The following is a 25,315-nucleotide window of genomic DNA, read 5'->3' on the forward strand; positions in this document are numbered from 1 at the left end:
TTAACTTATTAAAAATTTAAGAGGTTAAAAAGAGAAATGAAAACATTGTGAAAATCACCATGCAAACAAATCTTGATGTTTCCACTGCTGCTTGCACTTGAGCCAAGAGGAAGGCAAGAACTGAGAAAAGGCTAATGTCAAGTGTCATTGAAACTACTTGAGAGAACTGTTGAATACTGACCATTAGTCTCCCTTTCAACACAAGTATGTGACAGGGGAGGCCCTTTCTCTACCTCTTCTGCTTGGCTTGGAAACTTCTTCTCTGAAAGAAAGGAAGAACCAAAACCTGATCATAACTCAGTGCGAGATTCACCAATCCACTTCCAGACAAGTTCTGGATTTTTGTGAAGAAGGATATCCAGTCATTCACAGGAAAGCAATAAACATTTTGCCGCAGTTTCCAACTTGTTACACAAATGAGCAAGAGTTTTCATGTTCTATGAGAATTACGAACAAAGAAGGAAATTATCTCATTTCAGCTGAAAAAGAAATATGTGTGTTTAGCTAAAGTTTGACCCCAAATGAGTATTGAGGCAGCAAAAACTCAAATCTGCAGCAGCAGCAACAACAAAGCAAGCACAACTTTCACATTAAAGATGTAACTTTCTATCTTTATTTTTTGGTGTCAAACATAGCATCTTTTTTATGGTAGTATAGCCTAATGTTAAAAGATCAAGAAACTGGAGTTCTCATTGTGGTTCAGCAAGTTAAGCACAGGGCTAGTATCCCTGAAGATGTGGATTTGATCCTTGGTCTCACTCAGTGGGCTCAAGACCCAGCGTTCCTACAAGCTGCAGTGTAGGACACAGATGCAACTCAGATCCTGCATTGCTATGGCTGTGGCATAGGCTGACACCTGCAGCTCTGATTAGGCCCTTAGCCTGGAAACTTCCATATGCCACAGTTGCAGCCCTAGAAACAAAAAGAACCAAATGCATTTGTGTAACTGGTCAGTCTTATATTTGAACCTGAGTGTATCACTTATCAAGAATTTTTTTTTAAGTCTTGCATAAAAAGAGGTAGCTGTATTTTTGTTTGTACTTCTTCAGCTTAAGGCTTCAATAACTTGTTTTGTTTTGGAGGGGATTTTGTTTTTGTCTTTGTTTTTTTTTTTTACCTCACGCACAGCATGTGGAAGATCTAGGGCCAGGGATTGAACCCACGCCATTGTTATGACCCGTGTGACAGCTGCAGCAATACTGGATCTTTTACCTGCCATGCCACAGGAGAACTTTAAGTAACTTTATTTTTTGACACGGTCAGTGAGACTTTATATATGTAAATAAAGTTATAAAATCAATTTTCTATCTTTGTTAAAATTAAATCTACTGACTACCTTTAGAAAAGTACTCTTGTTTTCATTTAAGATGTTGCTGCCCTTATGAGTTTTTAAAACTTCTGAAAAGAGATTAGCTTCAAAAGTCACAAGGTATCTCCAATTATTTTTTAATAGAAGCTAACTTTAAAGCCACTTTACTCTAAATTTGGAGAACTACTCCTGGACTACATAGTATAACTTATTAACATCTCATACAGTAGAAATTTGTGATAAGACTGTTAGGCCTCCTTGATAAAGTTAAAAAAAATCAAGCATGAATAAAAACTAGAGAAAAATCTAAATACCAACTTGTATTAGAATTGATATCATTATGAATGGCCAAAATGTTGGTTTGGATGTGGAGAAAAGGGAATCTTTGTGCACTGTTGCTGGGATTATAAATTGGTCCAGAGACAATGGAAAACAATTCAGAGATTCTTCAAAAAATTAAAAGTAGAACTACCATATAATCTAGCAATTCCACTAATGGGGATATATACAAAAGAAATAAAAATACTAACTCAAAGTTAGCAAAAACTCAAATCAATAGCAGCAACATCAACTAAACTACACACAACTTTTCATATTTAAAGATGTAAATTTCTTTCATTAAAAGATAGACACAGAAATGACCTAAATGTCCATTGATGGGTTAATGGATAAAGAAGTTGTAGTTCATGTGTATGATGGAATATTATTCATCCATCAAGATAAGGAAATCTTACTCTTTAGGACAACAGGGATGGACCTTTATGCTAAATAAAATAAGTCATAAATACAAATTCATTTAGAATCTAATTTTAAAAAATACCTCATAGAAAAAAGACTGCACTTGTGAAGACCAAGTGGGGGATAGGAAATTGGTCAAAAGGCACAAACTTTCAGTTATAAGATAAATACTAGGGATGTAGTGTATAACATGCTCACTATAGTTAACATTGGAAAAATATGATGAGAACTCTTAGGGCCTACTATCTTAAGGAGAAATTTTGTTGTGTTGCTATGAGATGATGGATATTAACCAACCTATTGTGGTAGTCATTTCACAATATGTCAATCAAACCATCAGGTTGTCATTTCACAATATGTCAATCAAACCATCATGTTGTGTACCTTAAACATATACAGTGATGTGTCAGTTATTTTTCAAAACTAGAAAAAATACAAAACAAAATAATATTATCCTTGAGGGGAAGATAACCACACAAAAAGGAAGGTTGTTGGCCAAACTAATGCATTTAATTATTGGCTTATTATAACTCCTTACTGATTATGTTAATATGAGAGATTACAGGGGTTTCCTAAGAAATGAAGTGTTCTTTGAGCTTCTCCAGAGTAAAAATCTTGTGAAAAGTATATCTAGACAGATCAGGTTTATCCCGCTTAAAGCAATGAACAGTAATTGGTATACAACAGCCTTGGTAATGTCCTAGTTTTTCATTCAGCTAGTAAATTAATTGATCAAGACTTAAAATGGCCCCAAACTTCCTCAGTTTTCTGAGAAAGGAATTTGATATTCAGACCAACTGATAAAGGTTTTCTTTCTCACTCTAGAAAGCTGCTCCTTAGATTCACCCCCCACACCCCCACCTGCCCCCGCTGGTTAGATAGATCAGGGTGCCATTTGTCAGACTTCCAAGTTGCAATCTCTTTTCCTCATTTTGTTTTTGCCATTCAGTAAAGCAAGTCCAATCCAACCCAACCTATTTCTGAATTGTATCCCGAATCTGCACACACTTACTGCCATCCTCACTGCTACTGCCTTGCGCAAACCATGACTATTTCTTGCCGTGATTACCATTATTAACCAAATAGCCTAACTAGTCTTCCTGCTTTCACTTTTGCCATCTGCATGTCCATTCTTCTCACTCGAACTTTCAGAATCTCAAATCAGATTATCATATTGCTCCCCCTACTTCCCTCCCCAAATTAAGATGATTCAATAGTTTTCCATTACATGAAAAATAAAATGCTGTACCCCCAAGCCCTGTGTGATTCATCCCCTGCCCCATCTATGACTTTATCTCATATGATTTCCCCGACCCTTGATCTTCAGGGACATTGGCCTCCTTTTATGTTCCCTGAAAGAGCCAAGTTCGCCCCCAGTTTAGTGCCTCTGCACTACCTGTCTCATTTTCCTGGATACCTTTCCCTTTGATCTTCTCACACCTCGCTCTCTCTTGTTTCTCAAATCATACGTTGATGTCACCTATCACAGAGGATTCCCCCAAGCCCTAATTTAAAGTAACCAGTAAGATATTCTTTATTATATCCTTCTATTTCAATTCTATGTATGATATTTTAATATCATTTATTATATAATTATATCCAACATGTGTACAGTAAGTCCACTGTATCTGCAGAGTCTGCATCCTCAGATTCAACCAATTATAGATCAGAAATATAGAAAAAAAATCCAGAACTTTCCAAAAGGCAAAGTTTGAATTTGCTGTGCAGTAGCAACTATTTACGTAGTATTTAAATTGTATTTATACCTACCTGCATATAACTTATATTGTATTACATATTATAAGTAATCCAGAGATAATTTAATATGTACAGGAGGATGTGCATAGGTTATATGCAAATAGAATGCCCTTTTATAAAAGGAACTGGAGCTCTGAAGATTTGGCTATCCATGTGAGTCCTAAAACCAATCCAGTATGGACACCAAGGGATGACTGATTCTATACTGCATTTGTTGTTATGATTCTGATTTACTTTTGGTCTCTTACAATAGAAGACAATGAAAATGGGAATATTGTCTATAATCTGTGATATTCACCACTGAACTTCAGCCAATAGTAGTGTCTGGAATAGAAAAGTATTTAAAGAATATTTATTACTGGCCACACTAAAAAAAATAGAGCTTGGCAGTGACTGGCATATCATCTCTCCTCCAGCTAGGTTCTGAGGAGAAGGTTGGAAGCATGTGGTGATTTTTCTGAGCATGGTAAGTATTGTATGACGTATACAGATTGTATGTGTATCCTTGTCACTTTAGTTTCTCAATGTGTAATATGAGGATGTTGGATTTGAATAATGATCAAGCCCTTTCCAGCTCTAGAAATGTGCATTCCATAGTGGATTGGTGAATTGTATTTTGGTCTGCCAGTGTCTTAATTGCTAGGTATCTCCCTCAATCTCTGCATAACCTGGGGATGAAAAAAATTGTATGGTAATAGCAAAAATATGCCTGTTACTAATCTTTGATGTGTTGAAATTTTCTAATTAGCTCAAATGATACTTTCTTATATTTTATTACAAACTATATCTCAAACAACTCGTGCTATTGCTATAAAAATTAATAAGATTAAGGAAAAGAGAACATTTTCTATTTTTTTTTTCCTTTTGCTTTTTGCTTTTTAGGGCCTCTCTTGCAGCACATGGAGGTTCCCAGGCTAGGGGTCGAATTGGAGCTACAGCTTCTGGCCTACACCACAGTCACAGCAACGCAGGATCTGAGCCTTGTCTGCAACCTACACCAGCTCAAGGATCCTTAACCTACTGAGTGAGGCCAGGGATTGAACCCACAACCTCATGGATTCCTAATTGGATTCATTTCTGCCGCATCATGACGGGAACTCCCAAGAACATTTCTAAATATTAGGACATATTTTCTCCTTTTTGATGTGAAAGATTTTCAAGAACTCATGGCTTCAACTGGAAATATTTATTTCCATTTTCTATAGTATCACCGTATTACAATTAACTAAACATGGTGATTGGCATGTGTAAATGACAAATATCATTTTGAGGGAGAGGAGAAGCTTTCACAAATCAATATGAATCCATTTGGGAAAGTGTAATTATTTGGAGAAATATTTTCACTCTGTTTTTGCCCATTTACTGAAAACAGTGTGAAACTAAATTGAAAAAAATAATGTTCTTATAAACCTATGCCCATTAAATATTGTCAATAAAAACATGATTTTATGCTTTCTTCCTATTCAATAATTTCCTTATTCTTTTGTGACTAACTGCTTCAGTTTTCCCAAAGATCCCTTAAAGGAAATTCGTAAAATTTTCTGGCATCTTAAAGATACTCTTTTAACATGCTTAAATATATACTATTAACTATTCCTTTATTTACATCAAAATAGATACTAAATTTTAATCAAAGCATCTCTGAGAGTTCCTGTTGTGGCGTAGCAGAAGTGAATCTGAGGACAAAGATTTGATCCCTGGCCTTGCTCAGTGGGTTAAAGGATCTGGCATCACCATGAGCTGTGCTGTATGTAGGTTGCAGACACAGCTTGGATCTGGTGTTGCTGTGGCTATGGCTTAGGCCAGCAGCCATAGCTCCAATTAGACCCCTAGCTTGGGAACCTCCGAATACCACAGGTGTGGCCCTAAAAAGCATTAAAAAAAAGGCATCTCTGGATTTTTTTGTACTTTATTATTCTGAGGGAAAAAAAGCTGGTATTAAACAGTGATACTTTATATCAGCTGGTTTTTTAGGCTAGTTAGCAAAGCGAACAAATGTCTACTAACCTCCACTGTATTAACAGAAAGCCGAAAGAAATGTTTATTTCTTAGTCCTTTAAACACTTTCATCATTTCTTACCAATATTTGTTGTTTTTTATACCAACAACCTAGTTTTCTTTTAGCACTTCAGTTGTCACCAACATTTGTGTGGCTAAAACCTATACCTATAATCAGAAGCTCAATTTTATATTGCCAAATCTCTATCAAAATGTTCCCTCGGGAATTCTAGTTCTACTTCTTTAATCTCAATATATTTCTAAGCTAAAATAATTATTGTCTGTCTTCATTGTCAATGTCCATGTTTCTGGAAGTGACTAAGACTTTCCTCTTAGTCTTCCTCAATATTTTTAGGACGTATAGATTGAACACTTGTTATGTGTTAAGACCTGCACCAAACATTGGCAATATAACAAGGACAGGGTCTCTGCAAGGATTGTGTTTGTAGCTAGTAAAAGGTTCACACCACTATTATTCCATTACAGTTCAAAGTAGTAAGAGGCAAAGAGGGCTAAGTGCCAGGTATTATGGAACACATGGAATACCTGGCTTGATGTTTAATGCCAAAGAAGACTTCCTGACACAAAGCCTATATCATTAGAGCTGTAAAAGATTAGTAGGAGTAGTTAGGTGAAGAAAAAAGTGGAGGTGTTGGAACAATATTTCAGCTTGTATAATCTTGTGGTGCAGAGGTCTAGATGCAAAAGAGCACTAGGGAACTAACATTCCGTATAGTTGAACAGAGAATGAAAGGGCATGTGATTAAAGTGTTCCTAGAAAATTTTTTAGGGAAATGAGGTTTTACTCATTGACTAGTTTTAAGCTGAGGATTAGCATGATTATATTTATATTTTAGAAGTGTTCTCAATACAGTGTGAATAGCCTATTTAAGATCTGCCAGAAATAAGGCAGTTGGTCCACTGGATGATGGTCCAGAAGATCTTGGCAACCTCAGTAAGGTTAGAAACAGTGGAGAGAGAACTTGATGGACTTAATTAGAGTTATGGAAATTTCCCCAATGAGATTTAATGACTTATAGGCGTTTCAGTGAGATATGAGTAAAATTTATTCTTATTTGGACATCACGGTGGATGGTGGAACAGTTCCTGAGCTAAAGAATATAGGCAGACTTTTGAAAGAAAACATTGAATCGTTGGACACATTGAACATTTAAATGGAAATGTTCATCAGGAACTGTATATGTGGGTTGACATTCAAAAGTGATAATGGATAGAGATTGCAGATTGGGAGTAATCAGACCATAGAGGTAATTAAGGACCTCCCAGTCCATCTTTATGATCCATCAGGCATTGATGCCTCCTTCAGCTCCAGGGATATCTCAGACATACTTGGCCAATGTTAATAGTTGGCATCCTTTTCAAAATGTCTATACATAGTTCTGCTGATGTCCTCTTACCTTTATCTGGTTGTAATTCAAGACTTTTCCCATGTACCATTTTGTTGAGTTTTGGGGACAAAATTATAGACTACTTTTATGTAGACATCAGCTGATCAACATAGCATCAAGAAAAATTAACATTCTATGAAATTTGGATGTTAAAAATATAAAAGACATTCGTCAGGAAAACATTACCCAGGGAGATGATGATCTGAGAGGTATGTATTATTCCCACGATGATTTGTGATGGTGTTGTTTAGTAATACATTTTGGGGGAATAAAATAATAACTGCTCCAATTAAAACATAACTATCAGGAGATATGTTTCAAGATGTTAGACTGAGTGCAAATATTAGGATCTTCGAGGTTATCAACTATTGTGTTTTTTCTTCACTGGGATTTAAAAAACTGATAAATTCAAAAAAGAGTAAAAACCATATGAACCACATCAACTTTATCACTACTAAAAGTTAAGATGGAGTATGTAGCTTGATGTAAGCACCAAATGGGCCTGGCAAATGAAACCTAGACTCAGTGGTGTCTGAGGATAGCTTCTTGGTATTGTTTTTGCCAGGATAGAATTTGCTGCCAATTGTCCTTAACCCGAAGGTTGAAAATGAACTCGAACTCTACTGGGACAAGTTAATTTTGGCACTGTGGATCTACCATATTTAGATTTGGCCCACCTATGGATATTACCTTCTCTCTGAGAAAAGAGCTTTTGGAAAAAAATGTAGTCTCTCTGCAAAGTTTAAAATGTACAGTACTAGCAACCCCCAACACAGGTCTTATTTGAGATTCCTTTGTTTGTCATTTTTTTAGCATGATAAAAAAACCAAAGTAACACTCCTTATTTAAGTTTTTCCTTAAATATTTTGTTTCCAGAACCCCAGTACCGGAATGAATGTGGGATGCATATAATAGGAAAGCTTTGGCCATCTCTTTTATGAGCACTTTTAGTTTTGTACACACTGGCTGTTTTTACTATCTCTTTCCAAGGAACTGATTAAGTCTGACAAGGCTGTATCCTTCGGAAGTCTGCTTTCTCATGTATTCTAAGACTATTTAGAGACAAAGTGAGACCATGTGGTATAGGGAATCTTTGAGCTTATGGACAAACAGTAGGAATCCAAATTTAGCTCCTGCAAAGTTCATTTGTTGTCATTAAAGATAGATCGAGACAACATAAGAAGTAACTTAATTAGGGAAGTATCTTTATGTTGCCTATATAATCCTGATAATTTCCTATAACTAGTAGTTTTTTTATATATATATATATTTTTAATCTTTGCCTCATGCCTGCTTAGCATCAATAGGTCTATGTTATTGGAAGGCTGGAGCAGCCTACACCCTGGGACCATCAGTGCTTGCTGAGAGCTCATGCCCTTGCTAAAGTATCTTGGGAAAATCCCCAACTTTATAGAAAACTGGGTGCCATACAGAATAGCCACAACATGAGTTCCCTGGAAGCCAAGAAAATGACAATGGGGCAAAAGCCACCTGGGCAAAGGACCATCAAATGGGAGGAAGGAAACACAAACATAAAAGCTGAAAGGGAAACTGCATCTACTTCACAATTATTCACATGAGTACTATATAATTCACAAATGCAACCAAATAAATATTTCATGATAGTTTAAACTTACCTAAGCATTTTGGGTCCACATTAAGGAGAGAGGCACACAGTTGAGTTGACAATCACAGGGCATTTACTTAATGAAAAGCCATTGTTGTTAGTGGACTTTATTATCTGAAGATAGCAAGCTGAAATTTATCTACAGGTCAGCAAAGAACACAGGGAATTGAAAGCACGTAAATTCCTCTACCATCTACAGTTCTACTTAATTAGATTTTCAGTTAGATGCTATGTAGTATATTGTACAAAAAACTTCCATATTCCCTAGGTAGATATAATAGTTTCTGGATCCTTTACATTCTATTAATCTTGGGGAAATGAGAAATCAAAAACAAGATTTTATGCTTCATTCCACAGAAGATCATGTAAAGGTTGCAACAAGGTTAAATTATTTCTATCAACTATTTGTACTATCTCCCCCTTTATATATCAAATTCTACTATATATGTTGTAAAGTTTTATGTAGTGTTTAAAAGCAGAAGGCAGCATTATAGATATTTAAAATAATATAACTTCATAGAAACCATAATAAACTTAGTTAATATCATTTGAATTTGTTGTTTGGCATAATTTGTCCCCATAGAAAACAAAACCAAATCTCCATACTCCAAAACAGGTTTTCTTGATGTTTTGCACTTTAAAAATTTGGGGGGTGTTTGTGGTAGTATTGTGCAAGGATAAAAAACATATTCTTGAAGATACAATTTTTTTTTTCTGTGTGGCTCCATGATGTGCTCCTAATATTAATTTGTCATGTATTATTACACAAACATGGAAACCTTCAAATAAGTTCAGTAATAAAATTGCCAAAAGGGGAAAGGTATATTCTGTGGCATTGGATAGCTCTGCCTTATGAAGGACCAAAGAGACACAGGAAATGAAAAATTAAGTGTCTATTAGGGTATTGATGCTGTCATTTAACACATACTATTGTTATTGAATATAAAATATTATAGAATTAATAGGAAATGGCTTTTTTAAAATGAAATTTTCAGCCCCTGTCTAATACTATTTTAGAGATTTTGAGAGAGATCCTACAGGCCAAATAATTAAAATAAATTGATTAACTAATTTCCTGCTGGATAGAAAATCTAAAATGCTAATAAGTTTACATTTAGAGATTTAGTTCTCAAATTCAGGTTTGATTTATTTGCTGGCTTTTAGATAGCATTGTAACAGAGCTCCAGAAAGTATACAAAAGAGGAAAATAGAATGATTGCTCATAAACCAGGCATCATGGGTCAGGAAGGTAATCCTAGATAACTCTCAAGGGCTGCATTGTTTCAGTCAAACTTGACTTGGGATAAAAAGAAACATAATTTGATTTTTTTATGAATAAATTTTAACTTTTAAAAGTTTTATATTAGCTGAAAGTTGAGTACAGAGTGTTTCTTTCCCATATATTTCCTCTCCCCACAGTTTCTCATAGTAACATATGGTACATTTCTTAACCAATATTGATACATTATTAACTAAATTCTAGTGTTTACATTAGTGTTCACTCTGTATTAGTAATTCTATGGTTTTAGGCAAATGTATAATATACGTTCCCATTGATGGTATCATGTAGCGCAGTTTGATTGCCTTAAAAATCCATGTGCTCTACCTATTGATCCCTCCCCTCCTACTCTGAAGCTCTGGTAATCACTGATTTTTCTACTGTCAACATAGAGTCACCTTTAATACAATGTTATATGTTTGGAATCATATAGTATGTAGCCCTTTCATATTTTTTTTCTTAGCAGTATCCTTTTAATTTTCCTCCATGTCCTTTCATGTCTTAATAGCATGTTTCTTTTTATTGTTGAATAATATATCATTGTATGGCTATGTCACAGTTTACCTATTCATTTTTTTTTTTTTTTTACTGGTTATGAAATCAGTTTTATAAGTTGCAACAATTTTGTGGATTTTTTTTTTTAAATAAAATGTGGCTGAATAGAAAATACCGGCATGGGTAGTGGGTTAAGGATCTGGCATTGCCGCTGCTATGGCATAGGTCACAGCTGCAGCTTGGATTTGATCCCTGGCCTAGGAACTTCCATATGTTGTGTGAAGATGCAGTCAAAACAAAACAAAACAAAACAAAACAAAAAAAAACCCAAATCAACATTGAGCCAAACTCTCCAATGGTTAACATCCAAAAAGCTGGCAATTCTAAATGCTGGCAAGAATGCAGAGCAACAGGAACTCTCATTCATTGCTGGTGGGAACGTAAAACTGTGCAGCCACTTTACAAGACACTTTGGCAGTTTCTTACAAAAGTTTATCATGGGATCCAGCAATCTAGCTCCTACATACTGTGGAAATAAGCTGAAGACTTATAATCCACACGAAAATGTGCACATGAATTATAGAAGCTTTGTTGCTTAAAGGATGCAACCAAGATATCCTTTAAAAGTGAATGGGTAGAGGACAAAATAGTTCAGGGTTTTTCACATCTTGTTTTATCAACTACACGCAGTGAGAAATGCATTTAATATTTCAACTCAAACCACACTGTCATGTGTATGTAGGTAAATATATACATAAAAAAGGAAAATTCAAGGAAAATAGTTACAATTACCCTGGGCTGGGGATGGAACCTGCCTGCTGTACCACAGTGGGAACTCCTGATTCAGGATATTAAAGAAAAACAAACAAACCTTTTCAATATCCATAGTTATAATACCATTAAGACAATAAAATTAATTCATATATCCCAAAATGGTAGATATAATTACAACTAAAGAATTATACTGACAAATGTATAGAGTAGAAATGAATTCAATAATCAATGAAATTGAACTTCCAAGTAAGCTGTACGTCAAAGTAGTAACCTTAACACAGAATAGTTGTACTTGTTCTTTTTTGTTTCTTTCATGAGGAATGTACTTTTATCAGTCAGGGTCAGATAACTTTTCTTTTTATCCTATTAGAAATGTAATTATTTCAGAGATTAAGGTGAAGACAAGTAATTACAAACAAAGATAACCACTCTTCCTCTTTATATACCCCATCTCATTTCTAACATACTAAAACTGGTTATATATTGATATGTTTAGCAAAATCTTAACAATTCTTAGAAGAAGGAATGAACCAATTCAAAATTTTTAGTGTAATTACTTAGAGGCTATGGTTTATTGAATTGTATAACCCAGAAAGATACATTTAAATTCTAATTCCTAGTTTCTATGAATATGATCTTATTTGAAAAGTCTGTAGATTTAATTAAGGATCTTGAAGTGGACCCTAAATCCAGTAACTGGTGTTCTTATATGGGGAGAGAGTACACACACAGAGACGGGGATGGGGACAGCTATGCAAAGACAGAGACAGAGATTTGGAATGATGCAGCTCTAAGTCCAAGAATGCCAGGGATGGCTGGGAGCTGCCTGAAGCTGGAAGAGGCAGGAAGGACTATTCTCTAGAGCCTTCAGAGAGAACATGGTTCTGCCAATGCTTTGATTTCAGACTTCAAGGCTCCAGGACTGTCAGAGAAAACATTTCTACTGCTTTAAGTCACCTAATATGAGGTAATTTAAGAAAGCCCTAGCAAACAAATGCAGAGCGTTTTTGATACCTGCTGAGTGATATCTGCTTAATATCTGATTCTCAGTAACACTATATTAGGAACCATACAATCAGTTTACTGAGACTGAGTTTAAAACTTAACTATCAGTAAGGTCAGTGATCTTTTGGTATTGGCAGTCATTCCTTATTTCATGACTGTAAATATGTTAATGCTTAAAAATTGCAATGCTTGGATTTAATAAAGAGGGAATTGCTGAAATGTTCATATAAATTTTTATTTCAATAAACTCCTATGGTACAAAATAATTTACTTGATTTGGAAAAAGTAATCAAAATTTAGCCTTATTATATTTGAACCTAGCTCCCCAAAGGGTACATTGCTTATTAATTTAATGCTAATTTAATAACAGCAGTCTTCTAGTTTGAAGGCCAGAAGATGAGCTGACTTTGTGAACTTCCTTATCTAAGGATTCAAACAACCAAGAATTTCACAGACACTTATTTTGAAAAGGATTTTCTTTCCTTGACACATTAAACTAGGACAGGAACTATTTCTAATTTGATAGTGAACAACTAATAATTTTTTTGACTTTATCCATATTCTAAAAGCTCAATTCTTTAAATGCAGAAAATCATTTGTAATTTAGAGATTGTGCCCATTCTCAAGTTTTTCACTTAAGGGTCTTTTTATCCAATTATTTCCTTAAATTATATGCTGTACCTCCTTTTTTATATGCCAGAGAAAGGCAGAACAACATTTTGATGAATTTTATATTTTATAAACAATTTTTAAAAAAATGTTATTATAGTTAATTTACAATGTTCTGTCAATTTCTACTGTAAGCACAGTGACCCAGTTATACATATATACATTTTTTTCTCACGTGATCCTCCACCATGTTACATCACAAAAGATTAGATATATAGTGCTATACAGCAGGGTCTCATTGGTGATCCACTTCAAATGCTATAGTTTGCATCTACTGACCTCAAATGGCAAGTCCATCCACTCCCTCCACTTTCCTCTTTGCAACCACAAGTCTGTTCTCTATGTCCATGAATTTGTTTATTTTTTGTACATAGGATCATTTGTGTTATATATTCTAGATATAAGTGATATCATGGTATTTTTCTTTTTCTGACTTCACTTAGTATGAATCTCTAATTCCATCCATGTTGCTGCAAATGGCATTATTTTGTTCTTTTATATGGCTGAGTAATATTCCCTTGTGTATATGTACCATAGCTTCTTAATCCATTTATCTGTTGATGGACATTTAGGTTGTTTCCATGTCTTGGCTATTGTAAATAGTGCTGCAGTAACCATATGGGTGCCTGTATCTTTTTCAATGAAAGTTTTGTTCAGATGTATGCCCGGGAGTGGGATTTCTAGATCATATGGTAGTTCTATATTTAATTTTCTGAGGTACCTCAATACGGTTTTCCATAGTGATTGTAACAATTTACATTCCCACCAACAGTGAAGGAGGGTTCCCTTTTCTCCACATCCTCTCTAGCATTTGTTATTTGTAGACTTAGTAATGATGGCCATTCTGACTGGCGTGAGGTGGTACCTAATTGTAGTGTTGATTTGCATTTCTCTAATAATTAATGATGTTGAGCATTTTTTCACGTGCCTGTTGGCCATCTTTCTGTCTTATTTGGAGAAATGTCTATTCAGGTCTTCTCATTATTCAATTGGGTTGAATGAAATTTTTTTTTTTTTTGAGTTGCAATGAGTTATATTTTGGAGATTAAGCCCTTGTCAGTTGCATCATTTGCAACTATTTTCTTCCATTCCACAGGTGTCTCTTTTTTTATGGTTTCATTTGCTGTGCAAAGGCTTGTAAATTTGATTAGGTCCCATTCCTTTATTTTATTTTTATTTCTACTGCTTTGGGAGACTGACCTAAGAAAACATTTGTATGGTTGATGTCAGAGGATGTTTTGCTGATGTTCTCTTCTAGAAGTTTTATAGTGTCTTGTATTATGTATAAGTCTCTAAGCCACTTTGAGTTTATTTATTTATTTTTTTGCATGGTGTAAGGGTGTGTTCTAGTTTCACTGATTTACATGCACCTGTCGAGTTTGGACAGCACCACTTACTGAAGAGACTGTCTTTTCCCCCTTTTGTATTCTTGCTTCCTTTGTTAAAGATTAATTGACCATTGGTGTCTGCCTTTATTTCTGGGCTCTCTATTCTGTTTCATTGATCTGTATGTCTCTTTTGGTACCAGTTCCACACTGCCTTGATTACTGTGGCTTTGTAATATTGGCTGAAATCTAGGAGAGTTATGCCTCCTGCTTGGTTTTTGTTCCTCAGGGTTGCTTTGGCAATTCTGGGTCTTTTATTGTTCCATATAAATTTTTGGATTGCTTGTTCTAGTTCTTTGGAAAATGTCATGAGTAATTTGATAGGGATTGCATTGAATCTGCAGATTGCTTTGGGAGGTATGGCCATTTTGATATTAATTCTTCCAACCCAGGAGCATGGAATATCTTTCCATTTATTTGAATCCTCTTTAATTTCTATGATTAATGTTTTTTAATTCTTGGCATATATGTTTTTCACCTCCTTGGTCTGGTTTATTCCTAGGTTTTTAATGTTTTGGGGTGTGATTTTAAAAGATATTGTATTTTTTATTCATTTTATAATACTTCATTGTTAGTATAGAGAAATGCAATAGATTTCTGAAGTTTATCTTGTCTCCTGCTGCTTTGCTGAATTCATTGATCAGTTCAAGTAGTTTTTGTGTGGAGACCTGAGGGTTTTCTATATAAAGTATCACGTCATCTGCATAGAGTGATGATTTTACCTCTTCTCTTCCAGCTTGGATACCTTTTATTTCTTTTGTTTGTTGGATTGCTGTGGCTAGGACTTCTAACACTATGTTGAATAAAAGTGGTGAGAGTAGGCATTCTTGTCTTGTTCCAGATTTTGGTGGGAAGGCTTTCAGCTTTTCTCCATTGGGTATTATATTGTATGTGGGTTTGTTGTAAATGGCTTTTATTTTGTTATGGTATCTTCCCACTATACTTGCTTTGGTAAGAGTTGTTATCATGAATGGATGTATGGATGTTGGATTCTGTCAGGTGCTTTTTCTGCATCTATTGAGATGGTCATGTGTTTTTTGACTTTTCTTTTGTTAATGTGGTATATGATGTAGATTGATTTGTGTATGTTTAACCATCCTTATGAACTTCATATGAATCCCACTTCATCGTGGTATGTGATCTTTTTTACATGTTGTTGGATTCAGTTGGCCAAAATTTTGTTGACAATTTTTGCATCTCTAGTCATCTAAGATACTGACCTATAATTTTCTTTTTTGGTAGTATCTTTGGTTTAGTATTGGGGTAGTGGAGGCTTCATAGAGTGTCTTTGGGAGTATTCCTTCTTCTTCAACCTTTTGTAAAAGTTTAAGAAGGATGGATATAAGTTGTTTGAATGTTTGGTAGAATTGGCCCTGGACTTTTGTTTGTAGGGAGTGTTTTTTATTACAAATTCAATTTCATTTCTAGTGATCAGTCTGTTCAATTGATCTATTTCTTCTTGATTCAGTTTTGGCAGACTGTATGTCTCTAGAAAGTTGTCCATTTCTTCTAGGTTGTCAAATTTGTTGGCATATAATTGTTCATAGTATTCACTTATTTATTTTTTTTGTATTCTGTAGTATCCATTGAGATTTCTTCTTTTTCATTTATAATTTTATGTATTTGTTTTTTTTCTCTCTTCTTGGTGAGTCTGGCCAGAGGTTTGTCAATTTTGTTTACCCTTTCTAAGAATCAGCTCTTGGTTTAATTGATTTTTTTTCTATTGTTTTTTTGAAACTCTATTTTATTGATTTCCTCTCTAATCTTTAGGATTTCTTTCCTTCTGCTAACTTTAGGTTTTGTTACTTCTTCTTTTTGTAAGTTGTCAGTTTGAGATTTTTCTTCTTTTCTGAGAAGGGCCTGAATGCTATGAACTTCCCTCTAAAAACTGCTTTTGAGGCATCCCATAGATTTTTAATGGTTTTGTTTTCATTATCATTTGTCTCAAGGCATTTTTTAATTTCCCTTTTGATTTCCTACATTGACCCATTAGTTTTTTAGTAACATGTTGTTTAGTCTCCATGTAGACCATCTTTTCTCATTTCTTTCCCTGTGGTTGACCTCTAATTTAATGCCACTGTGGTCAGAGAAGAAACTTGAAATAATTTCTATATTCTTAAACTTGTTGAGGTTAGTTTTGTGCCCCAGTATGTGGTCAATCCTTGAGAATGTTCTATGTGCACTTGTAAAGAATGTATATTCTGATTTTTTTTTTGGATATAATGTCCTGAAAATGTCAATGAAGTCTAACTTTTCTTTTGTGTCATTTAGTATCTCTGTTGTCTTACTGGTTTTTCTGTCCAGAAGATCTGTCCATTGATATAAGTGGGGTGTTAAAGTCTCCTATTATTACTGTAGTCCCATCAATTTCCTCCTTTATGTCTGTTAGTATTTGTTCTTTGTATTTGGGGCATATATTAGGGGCATATATATTGATGAATGTAATATCTTCTTCTTGAGTGGAGCTTTTGTCATTTACTGGTGTCCTTTGTCTTTCTTCATGGCCTTAGTTTTAAAGTCTATTTTGTCTGATATGCGTATAGGAACTTCTGCTTTCCTGTCTTGTCCGTTCGCATGAAATATCTTTTTCCATGCCCTCATTTTCAATCTATATGTGTCATTTGCCTTAAAGTAAGTCTCTTGTAGGCAGCATATTGTAGGCCTTTTTTTTTTCAATCCAGTCCCCCATTTTAGTATTTTGATTGGAGTATTCAATCCATTGACATTTAAGGAAATTATTATTAATATTATTATTTTTTGGGGGGGCTACACCCATGGCATATGGATGTTCCCAGGCTAGAGGTTGAATTGGACCTGTAGCCACTGGTCTACACCACAGCCACAGCAACACAGGATCTGAGCTGCGTCTGTGACCTACACTGCAGCTCATGGCAACACTGGATTCTTAACCCACTAAGCGAGGCCAGGGATCGAACCTGCAACCTCATGGTAACTTTTTTTTTTTCCAATGTATTTATTACACATATAGTTATACAATGATCATCACAATCCAGACTTATGGGATTTCCATCACACAACCCCAGGGCATCCCTTCAGCCCCCAAATTGTCTCCTTTGGAAACCATAAATTTTTCAAAATCTGTGAGTCAGTATCTGTTCTGCAAAGAAGTTCATTCTGTCCTTTTCTCAGATTCCACATGTCAGTGAAAGCATTTGATGTTGGTGTCTCATTTTATGGCTGACTTGAATTAGCATGGTAATTTCTAGGTCCATCCATGTTGCTAAAAATGCCGGTATTTCGTTCCTTTTAATGACTGAGTAATATTCCTTTGTGTACTACATCTTCTTGATACTCTCCTCTGTCAATGGATATTTAGGTGGTTTCCATGTCTTGGCTATTGAAAATAGTGCTGCAATGACATCAGAGTACATGGGTCTTTGCGAGTCTTGGTTTTCTCTGGATAGATGCCCAGGAGTGGGATTGCTGGATCAAATGGTAGTTCTATTTTTAGCTTTCTGAGGAATCTCCATACTGTTTTCCACAGTGGTTGCACCAGTTTACATTCCCATCAACAGTGTAATAGGGTTCCTTTTTCTCCAAACCCTCTCTAGCACTTATTGTTTGTAGACTTTTTGATGATGGCCATTCTGGCTGGTGTAAGGTGGTATCTCATAGTGATTTTGATTTGCTTCTCTCTAATAATGAGTGATGCTGAACACCTTTTCATGTGTTTTTTTAGCCATCTGTATGTATTCTTTGGAGAACTGTCTGTTTAGATCTTCTGCCCATTTTTTTTGATGGGGTTGTTTGTTTTTTTGGTATTGAGCTGCAGAAGGTGTTTATAAATTTTGGAGATTAATCCCTTGTCAGTCGGATTGTTGGCAAGATTTTCTCCCATTCGGTGGGTTGTCTTTTTGTTTTATTTAGGGTTTCCGTTGTTGTGCAGAAACTTTGAAGTTTAATTAGGTCCCATTTTTTAAATTTTTGTTTTTACTGTCATTACTCTAAGAGGTGGATCTGAGAAGATGTTGCAGTCGTTTACATCAGAGATTATTTAGCCTATGTTTTCCTCTAAGAGTTTTATAGTGTCTGGTCGTATATCCAGGTCTTTAATCTATTTTGAGTTTATTTTTGTGTAGGGTATTAGGAAGTGTTCTAATTTCATTCTTCTCCATGTGGCCATCCAGTTTTCTCAGCACCACTTATTGAACAAGCTGTTCTTTCTCCATTGTATATTCTTGCCTCCTTTGTCATAGATTAGTTGGCTGTAGGTGCATGAGTTTAATTCTGGGCTTTCTATCCTGTTAAATTGATCTATATTTCTGTTTTCATGCCAGTACCATATGGTTTTGTTGACTGTAGCTTTGTAGTATCGTCTCAAGTCAGGGGGCCTGATGCCTCCAGCTCCATTTCTCTTTTTCAGGATGTCTTTGGCTATTCTGGGTCTTTTGTGCTTCCAAACAAACTTTAAAATATTTGGTTCGAGTTCTGTGAAAACTGTCCTTGGTAATTTGATAGGGACTGCATTGAATATGTAGATTTCCTTGGGTAGTATAGTTATTTTGATAATATTGACTCTTCCAATCCAAGAGCATGGTATGTCTCTCCATCTGTTTGTGTCATCTTTGATTTCTTTCATCAGTGTCAAATAGTTTTCAGAGTACAGGTCTTTTGTCTTTTTAGGTAGGTTTACTCTTAAGTATCTTATTCTTTTGGATGTGATGATAAGTGGGATTTCTTCCCTAATTTCTCTTTCTGATCTTTCATTGTTGGTGTATAGACATGTCGATTTCTATGTATTAATTTTGTATCCTGCGACTTTGCCAAATTCATGGATGAGCTCTAACAGTTTTCTGGTAGAGTCTTTAGGATTCCTTAGATATAGTATCATGTAATCTGCAAAAAGTGATAGTTTTATTCTTCCTTTCCAGTTTGGATTCCTTTTATTTCTTTTACTTCTCTGATTGCTGTGGCTAGAACTTCCAAAATTATGTTGAATAGGAGTGGTGAGAGCAGACATCCTTGTCTTGTTCCTGATCTCAGCAGGAATTCTTTCAGCTTTTCACCATTGAGAATGTTGTTATCTGTGGTTTGTCATATATTACCTTTATTATGTTGAGGTAGGTTCCCGTTATGCCCACTTTCTGAAGGGTTTTTTTTTCAGAAATGGATGTTGGATTTTGTTAAAGGCTTTTTCTGCATCCATTGAGAGGACCATATGATTTTTATTCTTCAGTTTGTTAATGTGGTGTATCCCACTGATTGATTTGTGGATATTGAAGAACCCTTGCATCCCTGGGATAAATCCCACTTGATCATGATGTACAATCCTTTTAATGTATTGTTGGATGCAGTTTGCTAGTATTTTGTTGAGGATTTTTGCATCTATGTTCATCAATGAAATTGGCCTGTAGTTTTCCTTTTTTTGTGGTATCTTTGTCTGGTTTTGGTATCAGGATGATGGTGGCCTCATAAAATGAGTTTGGAAGTATCCTTTCTTCTGTAATTTTTTGTAATAGTTTCAGAGGGATAGGTATTATCTCTTCTCTAAATGTTTGATAGAATTTGCCTGTGAAGCCATCTGGTCCTGGATTTTGTTTGTGGGAAGGTTTTAAATCACAGTTTCAATTTCAGTACTTATGACTGGTCTGTTCATCATTTCTATCTCATCTTCTCATGAGTATTGCTACTCCAGCTTTCTTTTGTTTCCCGTTTGCATGGAATATTTTCTTCTATCCTCTCACTTTCACTTTGTGTTTGTCCCTAGAAGTGAAGTGGGTCTCTTGAAGACAGCATATATATGGGTCTTGTTTTTGTATCCATTCAGCCAGTCTATGTCTTTTGGTTGGGTTGTTTGGTCCATTAACATTTAAGGTAATTATTGATATGTATGTTCTTATTGCCACTTTATTAATTGCTTTGGATTTGTTTTCGTTGCTCTTTTCTCTTCTCTTCTTCTCTAGTTCTCTCCTCTTGTGGTGTGATGACTATCTTTAGTGTTGTATTTGAGTTGATTTTTCTTATTTGTTTGTGTATCAATTGTAGATTTTTGGTTTGCAGTTATTCCGATGTTTTTATATAAGAGTCTATGTGTATATGAAATTGTTTTAAGTTGTTGGTTTCTTAATTGCAAGTTCATCTCCATTGTGCTGCATTTGAACCCTCCTCATGATTTTTGATTTTGGTGGCATAATTGTGCATGGATGATTTTGTATCGTTACTGTATATATACCATTACTGGTGAGCCTTGTCATTTCTGGTATTTTTGTTTTGGGTTGCGGCCTTTTCTGCTTGGAGAAATTCTTTTAGTATTTGTTGTGAAGCTGGTTTAGTGTTGCTGAATTCTCTTAGCTTTTGCTTATCTGTGAAACTATTTCTCCTTCAAATCTGAATGAGAGCCTTGCTGGGTAAAGCAATTTGGTAGGAGGTTTTTTCCCTTTCATCATGTTAAATATGTCCTGCCACTCCCTTCTGGCCTGCAGAGTTTCTGCTGAAAAATCTCCCAATAACTTTATTGGGATTCCCTTGTATGTTATTTGTTTCTTTTCCCTAGCTGCTTTCAAGATTTTCTCTTTGACTTTAATTTTGGTCAGTTTGATTAATATCTGTCTTGGTGTATTTCTCCTTGGGTTTATTTTATATGGTACTTGTGCTTCCTGGATTTGAGTGAGTGGTTCCTTTCCCATGTTAGGGAAGTTTTCAGCTATTATCTCTTGGAATATTTTTTCTGTCATCTCTCTCTTCTCCTTCTGGCACCCCTGTAATATGGATGTTGGTGTGCTTAACATTGTCCCAGAGTTCTCTCAGACTCTCTTCATTTGTTTTCAGTCTTTTTTCTCTTTTCTGTTCTGCATCCGTAATTTCCACTAATCTGTCCTTGACCTTGCTTATTCATTCTTCTGCCTTCTGTATTCTGCTGTTAGCTGCTTCTAGTAAATTTTTTATTTCAGTTATTGTAGTTTCATCTCGTCTTGTTTAAGTTTTATATCTTGTATCTCTTTGCTCAGTGTTCCCTGTAAGTTATCCATCTTTGCCTCCAGTTTATTTCCAATGTCTTTCATCTTCTTCAGCATCAACAGTCTAAAGTTTTTTTTCCTGGAGGCTAAGAATCTCCTCATCACTTAGCTGATTTTCTGTTTTTTTTTTTTTTTTTTTCCTCCCTTATCTGTCTTATAGTTCTGTGTCTTTTCATTTTTATAGGTTTTTGGCATGGTGACCTTTTAATAGATAATAGAGTTGTAACCTCTCTTACTTCTGGTGTCTGCCCCTCCCCCTTGTGGCTGAAGTTGGTACAGGGGCTTGCTGTAGGCTTCCTGATGGGAGGGGCTGATGCCTGCCCACTGGTAGGTGAAGCCGATTCTAATCCCTCTGGTGGGTGGGGCTTTGTCTCTGGTATGTGGAGGTGATTCTAATCCCTCTGGTGGGTGGGGCTTAGTCTCTGGATGGGATTAGAGGTGGCTGTGTGCATGGGAGGACTTTAGGCAACTGTTTACTGATGGGCAGGGCTGTGATCCCACTTGGATAGTTGTTTGCCCTGGGGCTTCTCAATGCTGACTGACAGGTGGGGCCAGATTTTCCCAAAATGGCCACCTCCAGAGAAAGGCACACTGCCAAATACTCCCAAGAGCTTTGCTTCCAATGTTCTTCCTCCACAATAAGCCACATATTCACCCCTGTTTTCCCAGGAGATCCTCCAAGTACTGCTCTCAGGTTTGACCCAGATTCCAATGGAGACTGCTTTACCCTGGGACCCAGTGCATGTGAAAGTCCATGTGCACCTTTTAAGAATGGGGTCTCCATTTCCCCCAGTCCAACGGAGCTCCTGCACACAAGCTCCACTGGCCTTCAATGCCAGATTCTCCAGGGGCTCTTTCTCCCCGTGCCAGATCCCCACACTTGGGAGTTTGATATGGGGCTCAGAAGTCTCACTCCTATAGTTGCGTCTTTGTGCATCAGTTACTTTCCAATCTGTGGGGCTTCCCACCCGGGATGTATGGGGTTGCTTGTATCACATAATTGCCTCTCCTACCTATTGATGTGGCCTCCACTTGGCCTTCTGGAGTAGGATATCTTTTTGAAGGTTTCTGGTCTATTTGGTTGAAGATTTCTCAGCATATAGTTGTAAATTTTGTTGTTTTTAGAAGAGAATTTGAGCTCCAGTTCTTCTATTCCACCATCTCAATCCCATCTCCAACCTCATGGTTTCTATCTAGTTGGATTCACTTCTGCTCTGCCATAATGGGAACTCTAGGAAATTATTCATAAGTATGTGCTTATTGTGATTTTAAACTTTGTTTTTCAGTTGATTCTATGTTTCTCCTTTCTTCCTTTCTTCTTTTTGGTGTGATGATTTCCTTTTATTTTATGCTGTGTCCTCTTCTTTTTAGTTTTTGTGATTATATTGTTTGGTTTTGATTTGCTGTTGCCCTGTTTTTCAAATATGTCAAACCTTCCTCCTATATCTGCTTGCTTTATCCTGATAGTCATATAGGCTCAAACACATTCTACCAAAAAAAAAAAAAAAAAAAAAAAGAAATAGTCTAGATTTTATTACTTTCCTTCTCCACATTTTATTGTTTGGATGTCTCTCTTTTTTTTTTTTTTTTTTTTAACATCTTCATGTGTATCCTTTTACCATTCCTTTTGTTAGTCATTGCTTTTACAGTAGGTTTTTTTTTTTTTTTCTTTTAGATCTGTATACTGGCTTAATTAAGTTATTGCTTTCCAGTTGTGATTTCTTCCATCCTTTTTCTTCTTACTTCTTTTTTATTTAGATGAGCCCTTTCAGTATTTCTTTTAGAGTGGTTTTGCTATTGCTATACTATTTTAGTTTTCATTTGTTGGAGAAATTAGTTATTTCTTCTTCTATTTTAAATAATATTCTTGCTGGGTAGAGTATTCTAGGCTGCACATTTTCACCTTCTATAATTTTGAATATATCTTGCCACTCTCTTCTGGCCCATAGTGTTTCTGTAGAGAAATCAGCTGATAGCCTTATGGAGGTTCCCTATAATTAGCTTTTTGTTTTTCTCTTGCTACCTTTAGTATCCTCTCTTTATCTTTAACTTTTGCTATATCGTAATATGTCTTGATATGGGCCTGTTTGGGTTCAACTTGTTTGGAGCATTCTGTGCTTCCTGTATCTTGATATCTTTTTCCTTTAGATTTGGAAAGTTTCCAGACATAATTTCTTCAAATATGTTTTCATCCCCCTTTCTTTTTCTTCTCCTTCTGGAATCCATATTATTTTTAGATAGGCCCACTTTATATTATCCCATAGATCTCATATTGCTTTCATGTGTTTTCATTTGGTTTTCTTTATGCTGTCCTGATTGGGTGATTGCCGTTATTCTATCTTCCATGTCACTGACTCATTCCTCTGCATTATTCACTCTGCTCTTCGCTACCTTTAACTCAGCTTGTGTCTCTGAAAATGAATTTTCTAATTTTTCTTGCCTCTTCCTTATCTTTTCTAGTTCCTTTCTCAAGTAATCTACATTACTGTTGATATCTGTTCTTAATTCCTTGATATTCAGCCTTAATTCCTTCAGTATTTTCACTATCTCCTTTTTGAACTTTGTGTCTATTAGACTGCAGAGGTCTGTTTCATTGTTTGCTCCTTCAGGAGAATTCTCCTCTTCTTTTAACTGGGAATGGTTCCTGAGTTTCTTCATTTTGCTTATATTTTTCTCATTCTATGAGTTTAGAGAAAACAACCATGGTGGTCTTGGAGGGCTATTTGTATGCAAGAGTACCCCTGGGTATTTTGTGAGGGCTTACTATTTATTTTTGGCATGAGTGCTGCTTTTTGTTTGGATGCTTGCTGTCTCTTTCCTCAGTGTGTGCAGGCTGTTATCCCCTTGTTAGGGTGCTGTGCATGCTTCCAGGGAGATGGAGGCAATGGGCAGGGCTAGTAGCCAGTGCCTGGTTGCTGGGCCCGTGAGAGTGGCAAGGACCTGCAGAAAGGTGGCACAGGCTGCTCCTAGTTGCAGGGCCCTCAGGAGCCTGAGTCTCAGCACTCAGCCTCCTCCTCAGCATCTCTGGCTGTGGTGTCCTGGGAGGTGGTACTAATTGTGCAGCTTTCTCTGCTTTGCTCTCCTCAGTCCAGCTGCTGTGCTTTTCTCTGAGCCTTTGAGGTCTCTCCATCTTAGCTGATCTCCCCCTCAGATAGGTGTCTTGCCAGGGTGTGGGTTCCTTTTCTCTTTCACAGATCCCTCTCAGGAGTGCTAGTCCCATCCTGATTCCTTTCTCTCTCCCTCTCTTTTACTCCCCCCTGTTGTTCTGCCTAGTTATTTGGAGGGTTTTTTCCCTTTTGGGAGGTTTGTCTTCTGCCAGTGTTTACTAGATGTTCTGTGCAAATTGTTCTACATGTAGATGGTTTTTTATTTGTTTGTTTGAGAATGTGAGAACCACGTCTTATTCCTCTGCCGTCCTTTTTTTTTTTTTTTTTTTTTTTTTTTGTCTTTTTGCCATTTCTTGGGGCACTCCCATGGCATATGGAAGTTCCCAGGCTAGGGGTTGAAGTGGAGCCATAGCTGATGGTCTACACCAGAGCCACAGCGACGCAGGATCCAAGCCACATCTGCAACCTACACCACAGCTCATGGCAATGCCAGATCCTTAACCCACTGAGCAAGGCCATGGATTGAATCCGCAACCTCATGGTCCCTAGTGGATTCGTTAACCACTGAGAAACGACAGGAACTCCTCTTCTGCCATCTTGATCCAACCTCCTATAAACAATTCTTATTAAAGTTTATAAAGCTCCTATGATATATAGCTTTTCATTGTTAAAAATTAGTTTTATTCTAATAATTTCTGAAAAAATGGAAGATTATATTGTGAAATAGTTTATTTAATACATTTTAAGTTAAACTGATTCACTGATAATGTAGATGAAAAATGTGA

At 36.0% G+C, this 25,315-nt stretch overlaps 1 protein-coding gene across 18 annotated transcripts in view; it reads left to right on the top strand.

Moving 5' to 3' along the window:
- CHODL (chondrolectin) overlaps positions 1–25,315 on the top strand; it is a 414,807-nt gene that overhangs the window by 333,639 nt on the left and 55,853 nt on the right. For 6 of the 18 annotated variants that reach the window (XM_084991742.1, XM_013981213.3, XM_084991745.1 and 3 more), the window contains one exon: positions 4,222–4,271. The exons of 11 other annotated variants lie outside the window; for them this stretch is intronic. The gene's annotated coding sequence lies outside the window, so the exon portion shown is untranslated. The remainder of the gene's footprint in view (positions 1–4,221; positions 4,272–25,315) is intronic. One more of the 18 variants, XM_084991752.1, reaches the window with a different exon arrangement.

The sequence above is a fragment of the Sus scrofa genome, chromosome 13, assembly GCF_054392235.1.
Source record: "Sus scrofa isolate SSC_HxYL_T2T_F1_AM1 chromosome 13, Sscrofa_HxYL_maternal_Yorkshire_Landrace_v2.0, whole genome shotgun sequence".
NCBI classification, from domain to species: domain Eukaryota; kingdom Metazoa; phylum Chordata; class Mammalia; order Artiodactyla; family Suidae; genus Sus; species Sus scrofa.